Source organism: Thunnus maccoyii, chromosome 14, assembly GCF_910596095.1.
Source record: "Thunnus maccoyii chromosome 14, fThuMac1.1, whole genome shotgun sequence".
NCBI classification, from domain to species: domain Eukaryota; kingdom Metazoa; phylum Chordata; class Actinopteri; order Scombriformes; family Scombridae; genus Thunnus; species Thunnus maccoyii.
The window spans coordinates 8657032-8674552 of record NC_056546.1 but is presented as its reverse complement, the minus strand read 5'-3'; positions in this window follow the sequence as shown (position 1 = coordinate 8674552).

The following is a 17521-nucleotide window of genomic DNA, read 5'->3' as shown; positions in this document are numbered from 1 at the left end:
TTCACATGATGTTTTCTTAAGCCGTTAAAATGTTGTTGACTTCAGAAACTGTATCTTAACGAAACAGGTGAGACACCAGCAAAAAAAGAAAAAAATCTCTGTGTAAATAATTAAATACTGGGGAGAATATTCTCCCATTCCTGACAAAAGACATGTTAGAAAACAACCATTCATTTTGTGTTTTAGTGTTGGTTTTTGTTACAGGTTCCTGTGACATCTCTTTATATTGTTACCTTTTACTGTGGTGCAGTCTTTATTCGGTAAATTAGGGTGTCATCTGCTCCTCCGAAGGGATTCCCCCCTGGGCAATGCCTCCGAACCGCCCACCTGTGTTGGTGCCCCAGTCTTCCCCGTCCTTGGCTGGTCCTTCCTCTTTTTGTCGATCCATCACGCAAGATGATAAAAGACGCCTCAGGCAAATAGCAGGGGTGGCTGTAATTTAACCTGAGCAGTCCATTTCTGTGGCTCCCTCTTGTAATGTTAACTTGTGTGATAGCTAGCTCTGAGGTTAGCTTAGGTCTTTTGGTGTTTGAAATAATAACTTGATTGAGACACTAGTTTTGTGGTTTCTGGATCTTTTTTTATTATTATTATTTCATAAATCCCTTATTTCGGCACCACATGCAGGTAATTTGACTGTCTAGTGAAACATGAGGCCTTATGGGTGGCTGCCAACGTGTTTTATTTTGACAGGTAAGATCAACGCAGCCAGTTAGAGTTTATTTCATTTCTGTCAGCTGCTTCCAGCTGTAGTAAGCCAGTGGGGATCTGTTGGATTAGGAGGCATGTTTTGTTTTGTTTGTTTTTATGATTTGGCGCCACCCGCAGCCCTTTCCCTTTGTTCCTCGCCTCACTTGACTCCATTTTCTGTCGGTTATTCTCATTTAACTATCGAGCAGAAAGCTTGTGCTTTTGTAACTTTTGTTATTGTCAGCCTGCCAAACAATAAATGGCAAAACTTGCATCAGCAGTGTGTTGCTTCCCTTATTCCTCGACATCAGCAGGGTTGTAACAGTCATGGTCGGAAAAATGATGTTAACCAGCATGCTAGGTCTGTTAAACATAGCCGCCAAAGAAGCCACAGAGAACACATTAACCATCCATTCAATTACATCAGGGCAGGCAGAGTAAAGGCACCTGGTGATTAGATCTCTGGAGCCAAGAGAGGAAACTCTTTTCATAATGTAAAAATAATGGTCAGGTGGGGTACCGGAAAATCTCTCTTATTTTCAAAGCCCAATGTTAAGTGGTAGGAAGAGGAGTGCTCATTTTTGTACTTCTTTATAGCCCCCGGACATTTTTTCAGTCATACTCATGTAGCTCCTCCTGCACTTTCATTGTTCTTGTATTTTCCTTGTGTACATCAACATATGCGACATCATCTCCTGGCATGGATGGTAAAAATCTGCACTTTTCTGAGTAAAAGAACAAAAGCTGACCACTGGCTCAGGACAGTAAACAAGTCTGAAGGCAGACCAGAGGGTTTGGATGGAGGAAGGAATTAAACTCTGGTTTGGACCTGGTGTGAAAATGTCCAAAATGGAATAATGCCGTTTTTACATTTCTGCTGAATTTTAAAACACAGATTCTACCAAAAAGTGTAATGAGCAATAAATGAGCAGTTACCCTAAACTATCAAGCGGCTAATAAAAATAATGAATAGCTGCTAAAATGAGGCTACCTTATGTGACTGTGGCATTGGGAACCATCCCATGAGAAAGAAAGGATGTGAGACATATACCCTCCCTCTTCCCAGTTATGCCTGGAATAGTTTCCAAAGTACCTTGATATGCCCGCCATATCCTCCCCTCGACACACACACACACACACACACACACACATACACAAGACTTTTTCCCAAACTGACACTTTAATTGGTCCTGAGCCTCAGTGAGACGGAGGGCTGACATGACACTTTGGCTAATGACACAGTCTGTCCCGTTGAGTAGGGATGGACACACACACACTCAACCACACACACTAATGAGGAACATGGTTCCTGTCTAAACTCAGACACTCAAAACGGATCAAAGCACTAAATTTTCACCAAAATGGGACTTGTTTTATTCACACTAATAAAGTTCCATTTGACAGATGTGTGTATGTGTGTGTGTGTACCAGTACACACACACACACACACACACGCACAAACACACACACACAGACACACACAGACCAACCACACACAACAGCACTGCAGCAGATTTACTTATTCATTTCAATGGGATCACTGTGCTGGGTTGGCAATGTTTAGGTGATTCTGACGCAAGTTTAACACACTGAGTTGGCCATATTATGAGTAAACTCACAAAACACGAGGAATATCATGTATCTTGTTGACTGGAGCACTGTACTATTTCTTTAACTAACCAGATTCCAGTTGGAGGAAAAAACATAAAGATGCTGTGAACTTTCCAGAATTTGCAGTCCTGCCTCAGAGGATTATAAACCAGTGTGCCTGTGCCAACGCAGCCTTTTGCATTTCACTGTAGTGTGCTGTTGTCACCAGTTGCTGTTCATTAATGACCTGCTGTCAACCCCCTCTCCCCGCTTCAATTTTTTATGCTAATCTAAAGGCCAAGGGTTTGTTTGTTTCAAGATTCAAGATTCAAGATTTTTATTTGTCAATTCTCTACATGTACCAAACATACAGAAGAATCGACAAAACGTTTCTCAGTATCCCGCGGTGGCAACATTAAAGTAAGACAATAAAGTGCACAAAAAATAGACATATACTAAAATATATATATAAAATTTAAAAAATAAAATATATATTGTCCTGTATAGTGCAAATAGTGCAGCAGCATGATATTATGCAGTAGTAGTGCAAAAGACAGTCTGTTTCTGAAGGTCAGGGCTCAGAGTCCAGGGTGTCCAGGAGGGAGTGGGAGGGTGGGGAGAGAGTTCAGCTTCCTGACAGCCTGCTGTTAGTGAGTCTGGTGGAGCGGGCACGGAGGCTTTGGTACCTTCTTAGACTGTGTGCGGGGTGGCTGGCATCGTGCACAATCGTGGTCGCTTTGCGGGTGAGGTGGGTGTTATAAATGTCTTGCAGGAAGGGGAGTGAGGCACCAATGATCCTTCCAGCTGTGTTCACGATGTGCTGCAGGGTTTTCCAGTTCTGGTCGGTGCAGCTCCCGCCCCACACAGCAATACAGCTGGACAGGATGCTCTCAATGGTGCCCCGGTAGAAAGTGCGCATGATGGGTGGGGGAGCTCTCGCTCGCTTAAGTTTGCGGAAATAGAGGCGCCGCTGTGCTGTCTTCGCCAGTGTTGCAGTGTTGGCGGTCCAGGATAGGTCCTCACTGATGTGCACCCCCAGGAATTCGGTGCTGCTGTTTGGTCTGAATCAGTTGATGAGTGGCTAAACTAGGTGCGTTTTCCCCTTAAGTTTCTTTTTACACAGAGAAAAATCCAACGGAACCAAAAGGCATCACTACAAGCTGCGTGACTATGTTCACTCCACTTATTGTTCAGATGTGGTGGAAGCAAGAGCATAAACACAGGAGGACGGTCCTGAAGAAGGTCATCTGGCAAAATGCCACATACTTTGTTGTGCTAGTCCAGATCAGATCTCAATTAATTCTCCAGCTAGCTGCTAGCAACTGTTAAATTCGCTCATCCCAGTATGGAAAGGCTAGGTTCAAGATCCATTTAGTTCAAACGTGCAGGTTATGCCTAGTGGTCGGGTATAGTTGTTTTGGTCCGCGCCAGAGTGTGATGTGTTCAGACAGTCAATCGCACCAAGGGGGAAAACGAACCAGAGTCCTGTTCAACTGAGCTTAAAAGAGCAGGTATGAAAACACCCTAAAATAATCCTCTCCTGGCTTAAGCTTCATACATACTGGACAGGCACGAGTTCTCATCTAACACCAGTCTTAACCAAAATACTTTAATAACCTCAACCAAAGGGAAATAAGAAAAACAAAGCAAAATTGGACAAAACATTAACCGACACATGGTCCACACTGGGTGCAAACTGTGATTTATTCTCTCAGTAAATTAGTCCCTCCAGGATTTCAGAGTTTTTTTGTGATTATTGCGGCCAAAAATACTTTTGATTTTGCAGCGGCTCTTCTCAAATTGCAATACAATTTGCTATGTTTTATGAGCTCTTTTTGCAGTAAAATTGCAGGAATTGGGAAAAATTGCAAGCAAAGGAAAATTATATGATTTTTTTTTAAAAAAAACACTACCAATGAAGATTCATATGTAATCACTTACTTTGATAAAATGTTTCAGTGCTAATTTTAAAATGCATTTTCTGAACATGAGAATCATGGGCTCAAAGTTATATAAAATACTGTACTTGAATTCCATTTCTAAACTTTTATTAAATAAACTTTCACCTCAACATGAGCACCAAATAAAATCGGTCACTAATGCCATTAAAATAGCATAAACATATAGTTTCATTTCAAAAGTGCCCATTTTTACGTTTGAGGTAGATTATGTCCGTCTTTGGTGTCTGAACAACACATCAACTTTTTTTCTTCTGACTAACTGAATGAAAACCTCATTTGGGAACATTTAGGAATTGTTTTGTACAGTCTATGTCAGTAGTTTTTGTTGGCAGATGAGATTTGTCCATCTTCCACCTGAATGCATTCCTGAATCCTTTGGCGTAAGTTATCACCTCTCGAAATGTGACAATTGGTCCAAATCACAAGCGGTATTTTGATTTGGCCATTTCATGTGGAAAAGTAGCGCTAATTTAGCCAAGAGATTCTTGAATTTGCGTCTGCGTGACATACTGAGCTTGTGTCTTGCTGCTGACTGCAAAGTCATGGACAGTGTGGGGAGATTAATTAAATAGCAGCAACAAACAAAACAAATTTAACACTGAGATTAATGTGTTAGTGGTATTGTGTGTTATACAGCCTACACTGCAAATCTGTTTCATTCAGGACTATATTTTTCATTCTGTTCCATCTTCTCTGGTCTTTCCCTTATCTGTCCTGAGGGGTTTCTGCCACATTGGAGTCATGGTGAGAGGCTGATGAATGGACACACCCCACTGTGTCTCCTCCAGTCCATTCAGCTTCACCGAGAGCCAGAAACACAAGAGAGACTGTAATCAATCATCTGATATTACTCCCTTTCGTGTGCATACAGTCATTCATTTCCTTTTCTCAATTGACTTTTTGTGGCTTCACTAGTTTCTGAACTGCTCATTTCTTCCCCTGTAGAGTATCATATTCCTCTCTTTTCCCTTTGTTCTTTCTCTTTTCTTTCTTTCTCAACCTCTCTGAATTCATTCATTTCTTTCATGACTCACACCCTGCCATCCGCATTTTGCTTTGCTCAGCAAAGTGTGTGTGCGTGTGTGTGTGTGTGTGTATGTGTGCATTCATTCACAAATCCTATGCTTCTCCAGTACGTGACTTTAATTCTGATTTGTTGCCCTTGACAGCAGCCGCATCTCAATCTGCTCTGATAATAAGCAGTGGAATTACTCTACCTGCTAACTGTCTTTCTATCTTTCTCCTTCTCACTCTCTTAAACACGCACTACACTCACTAAATTATTAACTCTGGCCACGCATTTACATTTTCACTTATTCATCTCTTCAATTTTTCATTTCTCTCGCTCGCATTTATTTCATTCAGCTCGGTTGCAGTAGCTTCTCACTAGCATCTCTGTCTCAGTAAGATCGACGCTGCATGTGGAGACACAACATGCCTCTCATTTTATTAGACTTTACAATAACACATTTTGTGTATTTCAATGTGACAAGTCATCACTTAACTTACTATTACAGTAACACATCATAGGCTCGCACCCATCTTTTGTCTCATTTTAATAATCCCACTAACAGTCCTCCTCCCTCCCTCTCTGTAGGAGTCAAACATTCACCATAAAGTGTGCGTCACGTACAGGGGAGTTAATTGCTTAAAACAGGAGCTGAGCTAAATCACCCCATTATTTATTTTAACGGTGGAGGTCCCTCAAGGACACAATGGCCGCTATGAGCTAATGACAGTAGTTTCTCTCTCTTTAAAATGCACTCACATCACAGATATCGGATACAGAACTTAAAGACCTCCAGACATGTTTTAAAGGTTTTCTGTTATTTTTATACTGTTATGACATCAAGTGTCTAACTTGTGGTGAATGTATGTGAAAATACTCCCTGCAAGTCAAAACCTCAGGCTTCAATCTGCTCTGACTGCTGTGACACATCATCATTCTGCACAGTGAAGCTAAAACAAGCAACAGGCAGAACAAGAATAAAAATGCATTTTTGAGGGGGGCTTTAATATAACAAATGCAGTCTATTAACACAAGTGATTTAGATTCAGTTCTTGAAAGCTTCTTTTGTCAGTAAAGTGAAAGATTTTTTTTTTTTACCTGTTAAGACTGTTGTTGTGAGGTTTGCATGTCCTGTTGTTTCCTCTGTGTGCTCCTTTTTTCTCTTATAGCCCATACACATACTGTAGCAGTATGGTGAACTGTGGAGTCCATCTGTGTTGTAGTGTGTGGTGAAACATTAAAAAGTCATCGCATGCAGCTGCCCTACATGGAAATATCTCAGTTTGAGCAATGAAATAATGTTTATTCCGGGAGCTGTATGACTCTACTTCATGAATGTACAAAGATAAAAGGAACAAAGGAGAGCGAACTCTGGACTGGAGTTTTTGTGAGGTTTAAAAATGAGTCAGAGGCAGAGCTTTCACACAATATAAAGAGGCACTCTCCACAAACACACACATAGTCAGTGCAAAAAACACTCCAACACTTCACAATATGTACAGATAAAGCAAGGTCAAAATGTGCATTAAACAAGATGAGCAAGAAATGAAGGGACAGCATCATACAATATTTCATTTTTCTTGTCCAAGTCCTCCCCTTCTTCTTCCCAGGAAAGAGCAAACAATAGGCGTGCGTATGTGTGTGTAAGTGTGTGTCACAAAGCTGCACAGGGTTGCCAATTCCTGTCCTGACACTTGGGTTTATTCTTAGATTTTGGGCTGCTGGAAGGTACAACAACTTGCAGGGCGAAGGGACAAACACAGACACACACACACACACATAAAAGAAGTACACACTCACTGAAAAAAAAAAAAAACATGCACATACACTCAAACGCACTTACACAAGAATTCAGTGATGTCTATCAGATCTCTGTCTCTCGTTGCGACACGGCAGCCTCAGTCGACCCCGGCGCTCTTAACCCAAGGTCACCTCTGACTAACACACATACACACACATACACACACACATACAGCTTACATTGAGGCCCAGACATCAGCTTCAGTAATCCAGTGATCATTATGTTTCTCCTTATCTCTCTCTCTTTTGTCGGTGTCATTAAATTGTATTTATTATTATTCCGTCTTATTTCTTCTCTATAGAAGTATCTATTTTCTCTGACAAGCATCTGCATGTCCTGATGTGGACAAGACATGCATTACTGTACCACAAGGCCAAATTTGGCACAAAGGGATTGTACTTTAAGGTTCAAAACGGGACCCGTTTTAATTTAGCATGTAATACTCAACTTTCTTTGTGTTGGGTCAAGACATATATAGACAATTATTATCTCATATCCTTCTATTTATCCACAAAACAACTGGACAACAATTCCAAGGGGAACATTCAGCAATATACTTTTCAGGAAGCAACAGGGTTTATAGGAATGAATTTTGAGAAACAAAAACTGCTGCACATGTAACCATACATGATCGTTAAATATTTTAAAATCAAAATCATGGGCTTCGATATGGTTTTATAACAGTCTCCACTCTTCTAGGAAAGCTTCTTACAAGATTTTACGAACTTGTCTGTAGGGATTTGCTCCCGTTCAGCCTTGGGTGCATTAGTGATTTTGAGCACTGATGTTGAGTGATGAGGCCTGTCATCCCATGGAGAGGTTGAGATCATGGAGGGGTTGAGGTCACGGAGGGGTTGAGGTCATGGAGGGGTTGAGGTCAGGACTCTGTGCAAGCTAGTAAAGTTCTTCCAAACCAAACTCAGAAAAGCGTTTCTTTATGCACCTAGCTTTATGTGTGTATGATATGTTGAAACAGGAAGGGGACTTTCCCAAACTGTTCCCTTAAAGTTGAAAGCAAATCATTGGCTAAAATATCATTAAGGGGCCTGAATCATGAAAAACAGCCCTCAACCAAATCCACCGTAGCACCTTTTACTGTTCTAACCCCTGTTTTGTGTAGGAAGCCTATGTTTGATGATTATTTCTTGCTAAGTTTGGTTGCACTCAACTCTTTCCTTCTCTCTCTCTCTCCACTTCTTTTTCTCTCCTTTTGCTCTGGTATGATCACTCATAAGTAGGGAGCAAGATAGGGACAGCGAGAGGGGGGATGAATATGACAGAAAGATGGAGAGGGACAGAATGATAGAGACTGACTGAGAAAAAGGAAGTCGGAGAATGAGTGAAACCCATTACAGTAGCTCTGAGCCGAGATTTATGTCAGCCAGAACTTATTACAGACGAACAGCAGATGAACAAAACGCTGGCGAGAGAAAGAGCTGGAAGAAAGCCATACATTATTCATCAGATTCCTCACAGCTTTCATACTCTTTTCCTCTGGTTTTCCTTGATGTGTCCTCCCTTTTCCTGAGTTATTTTCCCTTTCTTTTACCCCTCCTGCTTTTCTACCCATTCTTTATTCTCCTTTCGTATCACCCTTTATCTTCATTTTCCTTGATAGGCGTTTTTCAAGTTTCTGCAACCTTGTCCGGACACACACACACACACAGGTATGCCTGTGTCAGACGGTCCCTTGGGATACTTAGTATGCAGCCATGATACAGATGTCTCACAGCCACCCAAACAGCAAATGTCACAGAGCAGACACACACAGTGGAACATCCTGGACGTGTGAGGACGTTCCATTAATTTCATGTTGGCTTAACAAAAACATCACCCTCATATCCTGAAGTAAATCTCATTCTAAATCTATCCTTACTCAGAAAATAAATTTCCCACAGATGTCTCAAAAGGAGCGCTCTGTGCCGCTACGTCCCCAGGCTCTCTGTTCCTTTGGGGATATAAAATCTGCAGAAAATAATTAAAAACATGCATCACACACGCAACCTATGTCTAGGCCAACTGGAGGCTGCGTCTGAGTACTCTGACCACAGAGTATGCAGTGACAGGGTTTGTTTCACGGCTGCCGACAGCGAGAGCATCGCAGGGTAGATGAGATCATCACCCAGTCATAAGGGTGAGACGGGGTGTGAGCCTTAAGGCTGGAATTGCATAAGACACTTTTTATGAAACTGCACTTCTTTTACTTACTTGAATTTGGATGGATATAAAGCTGTCACCCAAACATTCGTGTCATGCTCTTTAACATTTATTTTTAAAGTGTTGGGAGTTTTCTGTCACACAGTCTTGGATATGTTTCAATGTCATGGTCATGTGAGGTGAAGGAGGGCTCTTTCTCTCTGAGTAATTAAAGCTGCATTAACACAGTTATGTCCATAGGCGGTGGGTGAAGCTGAGATGGTGCTGGTGCCTGGGGGTTGGTGCTTGGCAGGGAGCATATACAGTAGAGTGAGTTTATGAGACCACATAGTGGGTTTATCAGTTTATCAGAGCTAAAAGAAAAAAGGAGAAACAGCATTGATGAGAGCAACAAGACTGAACTATAAAGTAAATACGTGGGGAGTAATATTTCTGGGAGCTTCATCACTTCTTCATGGACTCTTTACTATGATACGTTTTCTGACCACTTGATAGCAGAACTCCACAACAAGCTTTACATTTCACACACATTTGACATATTATGGCCTTACAAAGTTTATATGGCTCACATGTTAGCCAACAATGGTTTACTAACACACCGAGGGGAAGAGCAGGAATGTAAGTCCAATATTCACTCTCCCCTTAGCTCTGTTTTAGTCTCCAGTAGCTACCGATATTTATCTTTTTAGCTGCAAATGCTCCACTTTGTTCACCAGCTGGTTGCTAACATTGTCTGCTGTTTGGTGCAGCACGGATATCATTCAGTGGGTTTATCACAGCTTTTTTTTCTGATAACAGCTGCCTGTTGTGATTTGATTCGTTATTCTATTTATTTCAAGATGAGTTAACAGCAAACAATCTTCAGTCTTCAGAAAAAAATATTTCTGGAAAACCACAGAAGAAGAGATTCATTATTTTCATTTGTTTTATGCATTTTTCCAGAGAGTTTCATGCTGTCTAAGAGAAACAGAAGTACAATAGCAATTATGTTTCTGAGCTGAGTAGCTGAATTAAGAAGAAAATGAATAGTTTAGCACCTGTTCACAGAAGGAAGCTGTGTATCTAAGCTATGTGTTTGCAGTATTCTTCATTCACTGTCCTGTCAGTCAAGGAGATTGAATTGCACTGAATAAATGAGTGACAGACAGAGAGGTGAACAGAGACAAGTACAGAACATGAGAGATACAAAAAAAAACAAAGAACAGTATCACTGAGCAGTACACTATGTATGTATTTATAGTACTTCATGGAAATGGAGATAGATGGAAAAACAGCGAAAGGAAGTGAAGCGAAGTAGAGGGGAAAAGAACTTACACGTGCTTAGAAAATCTGTCGGGTAGCATGTTTTTGTTTGGTTTGCCAGCATAAAGATGGCTGTGAAAGATTAATAAAGTGATTACGATGATGGAAACCTGCAGGTTTTGTGTTGACGATGGTGTACGCGATCGGTGTAATCACAAAAACCAGATCAGTGTTGGATGTCAGGGAATGCGTGACACAATGAACTTTCTGTTAGGGCCAAAGTCAAGAAGTGTTTACGAGTGGAAAATTGCCTGGTTAAAAATAAGAATGTGTTTCACTTAACCAGAGTAAATAAAAAGAAGTGTTGTCGAAGTAAATATAAATGTTGTGACAGTTTTTTTCCCAAGAATATTCTTTGGAAGTGGTCATTTATCACCTGTTCACCCCACTATGGCCAAGTAATATTTCTTTTCTCAGTTGAATTCCTTTTGTTCGTTGACCTGCCTCATGAAATAATGGATTTTTAAAAAAAGAGATATTCTTGTGCAGTTTCAGCCCTCCCTGTTCTTTCAGTTGCTCTGCCGTTGATCCGTCTTGGCATTTCTCTGCAGGCGCTCATAAGGCCAGCTGTCACTGACAAACCAGGACCCTTCAGCTACAATAATCAGGAGACAAGGGACCAAAAAAAGGCTGTTTCCACTCTTTCTTTCTCTCAATGTGTCCAGGCATTCTTTCTGCATGTCTCCTTTCAAGGTCACTGGGTGTTCGCATCTTGTAGTTCTCCTGTTTTCTCGAGTAAAAACATATTGTACATATTATTCTAAAATACAGTATTAATGGCAATCCCCAAAAGGAAAAACAATCTATGTACAAAGGTTTTTTATTCCGTTTTCTCCAGTTCAAATTAACATCTGAAAAAAGCATTTCAGTCCTTGACTTCAAATTGACCATGTATTTATACTGCAGGCAACATCATATATGTGATGCTGATTGTATCTTTCTTACATAGATAATTAATTCCACTGGACATTCAAACAACTTTTCATTCAGCAGCTACATAGTCAGTCTTCAAATAATCTTCCTTAAACCTTTTTCCCTGTATGTTTTTTTTTAGGTTACTGCAGTGATGATTAACAATGTGAGGTCAAAAGTTCACCAGGGATAGTACCACTGAATCAGCTTCTGGGACTAACTGATCTGATTTGGCACAACAAAGCTGATTAACTCACTTAAAAAATTGCAAAAGCAGCCCATTCTGTACCCCAGACAGACTACTGCAGTGATGAAAGTATTGCTTTAAATGGGACAAGTCTGACTACTATACTTATTTTTGTCATAAGTAATTACTACTGATAGAAATGATCGGGCTGGAACAAACACATTTTCTTTTAATCTTCTAATATAACCAACTTGCACAACAATAAAATTTTACAGCTCACCATTTACCTAAAATTGAATTCTTGGCATAACGGACAAACCCCATCCAATATTTAGACCATGTGATGCTAAAATGCTCCACTGAAACAAAATATGAAATGAATGTGATTATAATAAAATGTGTTCATGTTCAATCTCAAGTTTAATGTTTAATAAATCCACAAGTTAAATCATACTTTGCCTAAATATCATCCTCCATATGTAAATTCACCCACTTGGCCCATTTAACCCAAATAAGGAATTATGTTTGCTTTGTAATAATTTGTTAACACTTATGTGAATAGTATCAATATGTCACAAATACACCTTCATCTTCCTCATGGATGGTCTCCTGCCACTCATACTGCGGTCATCCAATATTTTTTTAGAAGGCGCCTTAGGTCATAATGGGTTAAGAAGAGGCTGCAAGTAAGGAACAAAGAGATAAATACACTAGAGATAGAAGAGTTAGCTGCCACGAGTTTCACTGTTCCGGTTTGTTTACCTCAAATGCTCACTCTCTCTTTTTCCATCTTTACGTCTTCTCTCTTAATCCATCACTCCATCGTTCCCCTCCTCTATCTCTTCCCTCCCTCCAGCTTCCTCTCTGTATCTCTTTCCACAGACCGCTGCAGCACACAGCATTTATCTGCTATATGAGGCACTTTGCCACTGTGCTCCAATCTGTGTGTGTGTCTGTGTATGAAATGATTGCGTAATAGCTCTACAGAAGCAGTGGGGGGGGTTTTGGAAAGGGCTTGAGGATTAAGCGGGTTTCTCGTCAGACATGCTGGGAGGTTGTCTTTTCAAAAGTGGCTTGGTTACAGGGTGTGTGTGTGTGTGTGTGTGTGTGTGTGTGTGTGTGTGTGTGTGTGTGTGTGTGTGTGGAGGCTTTGTTTAACTTCATTGCTACCATCAGTCAATTCATGTTACTGTACCATCACGCCTTCCTGCTTCCACTCACCCATCCCTCCGTACATGGTATTTCTATTCATTTGTCAGGTCATCGCTTTACATGCATGGGTTTATTATTCATCTATCCCATTCATCAGTTTGTCCACTCATCCATTTATCTCCTCATCCATCCATTAGTTGAGCAAGTATCCATTTAAGCCTCCTCTGTCCTCGCTTTTTTTGCCACTTTTTTGTCTCTCCATGCTTCTGGTATTCTGAGAAAGAGAACTGACAGGGGACTCTAAATCTCTCTGGTTGTTTCTGTACACACCTGTGTTTGATGGTGAAAGATTTCATTTCATCTCAGATAGTATCCATGCTGTTTTGCTCTAAACCTACTGCGTAGGCGGTAGTGTTCTTGAGAGACTCATTCACAGACTCCAAGTTCTCAGGTTTCTTCCTTCCTACCCTTTCCCATCTCATTTTCTCTTTCGCCCCACTTCTCCCCTTTCCTTCAACTTTATTCCCTCTCAGTGCAACATTTTAAATAACAGTAGGCAAAAAGCTCTGACATTTCCTTTGCCTTAAACCTCCTTATGAGACAGATATGTGGAGTGTTTAGCCATGACCCAAATGGATACACAGTGAATAGAGGATTACAGCTGTGAGAGAAAAGGAAGTGGAGAGGAGTGGAGAACCCTGGCTTGCATTTTTCATTTTGTGTCTTCAATAGAGAGCTACTGTCCTGATTGCCAAAAGCCTTTTTATATAAACATGTTCATAACCAACCACATAGGGTTATCTGCTGTTCCATTTCTTATCTGCATGGTTATATGCTTCTTGCTTTAGCAAAACAATTTCACGCCTCTGTCCAAACCAAATATAGGGTAATCTATTTTCTATAGATGGGCATTTACCATTCTATGCATTTAATTGAATACCATGTATGACTGTATAACTGCCTGACCAAGCATGCCCCTAAAATTGCCCAATTACATGGTACATAGTTGTTTGTAATTTGGGTCATTTAGGGCATTCTCAATCCTATAGTTTGTTTGCTCTGAATCAGTGAATGAGTTGGTAAACTTGATGTATTTTCCCATTGGTTTGCTTTCTTTTTTACACTCTTTTCACCAAATTGTGTCACTACTAGCTACGTGAGAATGTTCACTGATTGGTTAGCTATGTCTAGGGCAGGAGCAAGAACATAAACACAGGAAGAAGGTCTTTTGGCCAAATGCAACGTTCTTTATTGCACTAGTCCAGGTTGGACCTTGATTCATTCTCCCGCTAGTTGCTAGCAACTATTTCAGTCATTTGCATCCCAGAATGCAAAGCACACTTTACTACGGGAACCATTTTTACATATGCCGAGATATCAAAATGCTAACTTTGCAGCAGGGCCGGATTAAGGACTGTCCTTTATTAAACCACCCCACCTCCCTCCCCTAGTTAGTTAAAACAACAATTAAATATAAGTTTGGGGGAAAAACAACTATTTTAGTCTAAACTGGACTTATCTGCTTCTACTTTTTATTCCTACTCAAGCATATTTTTAGACTGTACTACACCTCTCTCCCACCATTTAGTGCAAATTTTATTGTGTTTGTGTCATTCTTAGAAACAGCGGGAGACGCAGATGAGGCAAAATATCCCTGATCTCACTATTGTTTTGTTTTGCTATCCACTGCAAAACTTTACTACCATATTTTTCTTTTCTTGTAGTCAGAATTTTCCTCACTTGCAGGCTCTATGGTGCCAATTCCTGCGTAAAGAAGCATTAACATGTTTTCTGATAAAACTCTGCATCTGAATAAAGCTGTCATAGGCTCAAGTCATTAATGGCAGCTCACATGGGTCAACAGTTGGCCCAAACTGTTTATTATTGTTTATTTAATGGGCATTTTTTTAACTTTGAAGGTAATTTTAGGTCAAACTCCTTTTTTTCTAACTGGAACAATTGGTAGATTTCTGTATAAATCTATTATTTAAAAGAGAAATAATTGCTATCTACTTATCTGAAATGTATTAGAACTAGGACAGCTAGGTTCTGCAACAGCACCTATAATGCCTCAGGGTTGCTACTGTGATGAGTTATGTTGTTTCTTTTCCTCTTTCTTCTTTTTTTTGTTAATGTGAGCTCACCAAACCACATTCCTACCAACGATGTTGAAACGGCAACAAGCTATTCAAAGAAGTAATTCTATTGAGAAAAGGAGGGAAGTTTAATAATAATACAGGATGTCAAGAATGTGTAATGCACACCACAGCTGTTACAAATGCCACACGTATTTACTGTAAACCTGTGCAGGTTGTTGCATCAAGGATTCTGTTTGAAGCTTTGCTGGAGTCCCAGACCAGATCTTGTATGCTCATTTGAATACATGAACATTCAACACTGGAATCTGTACCTCAGTGATGTAAACATACTCTCTGATATGGTTATTTTGTTTTGATGTGATTATGCTATGGATCTGTAGAAACGGACACACACACACACACACACGCTAACACAATGTTTAAGGTAGCTTTGAATTCCATTAAAACGTAGGCTTTTACAGCCATTTGCGCTCTAATGTCGTGGACGGACATATATTCATGCGCGTGCACACATGCATATTCATCATTCTAAATGCTTTGGACACACACCTACACACACACTTAGGCTATATAGAGTCTCAGCACTGCAACATGCTGGATATTGATGCAGACATATACTGCACTGTGGTGCTTTTATGAACAAGTACTCATACATTCATTCAGTGAATACATAATCAGTACAATATATAATCCTACTGGTGTTTTTGACTCAAACATATGGACAGTGGCAGTGATAAATATGCAGCATTTTACTTTAAGAGGAATTTCTGTGATAAAAAGATTTTTGGCACAGCACATTAAGTGCTTCAACCCAGTGAGTTAACTTCAGATTTCAAGTGATTTACAGTTTTCGTGACTGATTCTCCTACAGGCTGAAAACCAACAATTTGCCTTTAGTGGAGGGCAAGAACATAAAAGCAGTGAAATATTATTGAATATGATTTGACTGCGTAGCTGCTCCGTCATTATGATTTATCATCTTAAAAGTTAAAGCTGAGACATATCTTCATGAAATGGTGAAAAGTGCTGTATTTACCGTTTACTACACTATTACACTGTGTCCTAACTGAATGCGACGCGAGTGAGCGTCAGCAACAAAATCAGTTTGATTGCTTTATTTTGTATTGGAGTGTCCTAACTGGCCGCAAGTGACACAGCGCACTGTACAGCACAATGCGGTGCGTTGTTTAGAGCTGAACTTTTGACTGACGCCCTGCTTCCTGTTGCTCGCTTTGAAAGCACATTGGGATGAGGAGCAGCTGATTCATTTAGTTGAAATGAGCAGTTATCTCCATGATACCTCCTTATTTCACGGCAAAAACTTAAATAAGGTAGCAGCTGGCTGGAGGGAGATCACCAGGGAGCTGGAAGCTTCTGGTTAAGTTGCTCTTGGCTATATTATATGTAATTTCCAGTAAAGAACACAATATAAAACGTGTGTTTTCTGTTTAAAAAGTACAAACGTAGGATAGCACGTACTCACCCATCTTTGTTTGTTTACATGACGTAACAGAAGTGCATATTTAATGGATTCAGTGGGGACAGAGAGCGCCCGATGTAAAGCGATGCAACACGATAGTCGAACGCTCGCTTGCTGTTAGGACACAGTGTTACTAAGAAATCTGATCAGAATAGTCAGGTTGCATTTGTCATCATCAACATTTGTATATAACTTAAAGTCCACCGCCACTTCTTGTTCCCACAGTTGAATGTTTGAGCTTCACTGTGCAGAATGATATATATGCAGAGTTTGACACTAGAAAGCTGTTTTCACATTCATTTGCTGAAAGTGCAAGTTTCTGGAAAGCTGAGCATGATTTGTGACATCACAACTAGTGTGGAAGCTAATCCTGGTCCAGTACACAGCATACACAAGTGTGATGTAGAAACTTGAAGCCTCCAGTGCACATATGCTGAGAATGGACTTTTCAGTAAAGTAGGAGACATCTTGTGTGTGTTCAACTATTGAAATGAACAATATTTGCATATTCATAGATGATTCTGATTTTTTTAATGAAGGAGAAGGAGCAGATGGTAATTTAAGGATCTTAACGTGGTAATTATACTGTTTTGGTGGAAAAACCATTAGACACACATTATTTTTCCATTCATGAAACTTTCATACACACATATTTGAACTTGTGTATGTATGAACAAAAGAACGTTTTGTAAATCAGATAAGGTTTTCTGATATTTCTGATTATCAATTTTTACAAATTCAAGAGTAAAAAGATGACAACATTCATGTTGTTTATACGTTTATGGTTGAGTTACACTAGGTGCTCCATCATCTTTGCTTTCCTTTAAATATGCAGAAAGGGTTTTTTTTTCACGTGGTGCCTCTAGTATTTGTCATTCCTGTCTTTAGTATTTGAAATACTGCAACATTTCATACAGTAATCGTTCTCTCAACATGGATATATTGGATTGAATAGTTTGGAGAGAATGATGCATACCCAGGTCACATTTGGTCAATCCAGGTCTATCCATGATGTAACATTTTAACACTCTGGTATCTTTCAGACTTCTCTATGTACTAAATTTAGGACAGCTCACCTTTATCATATGCTTGTGTACTGTAATTCGTTTAGATGTCTTAAATATACACATGACCACACACAGTCACCATGTTGTCATGTTCTTTTGATTTGAACCTGTGAT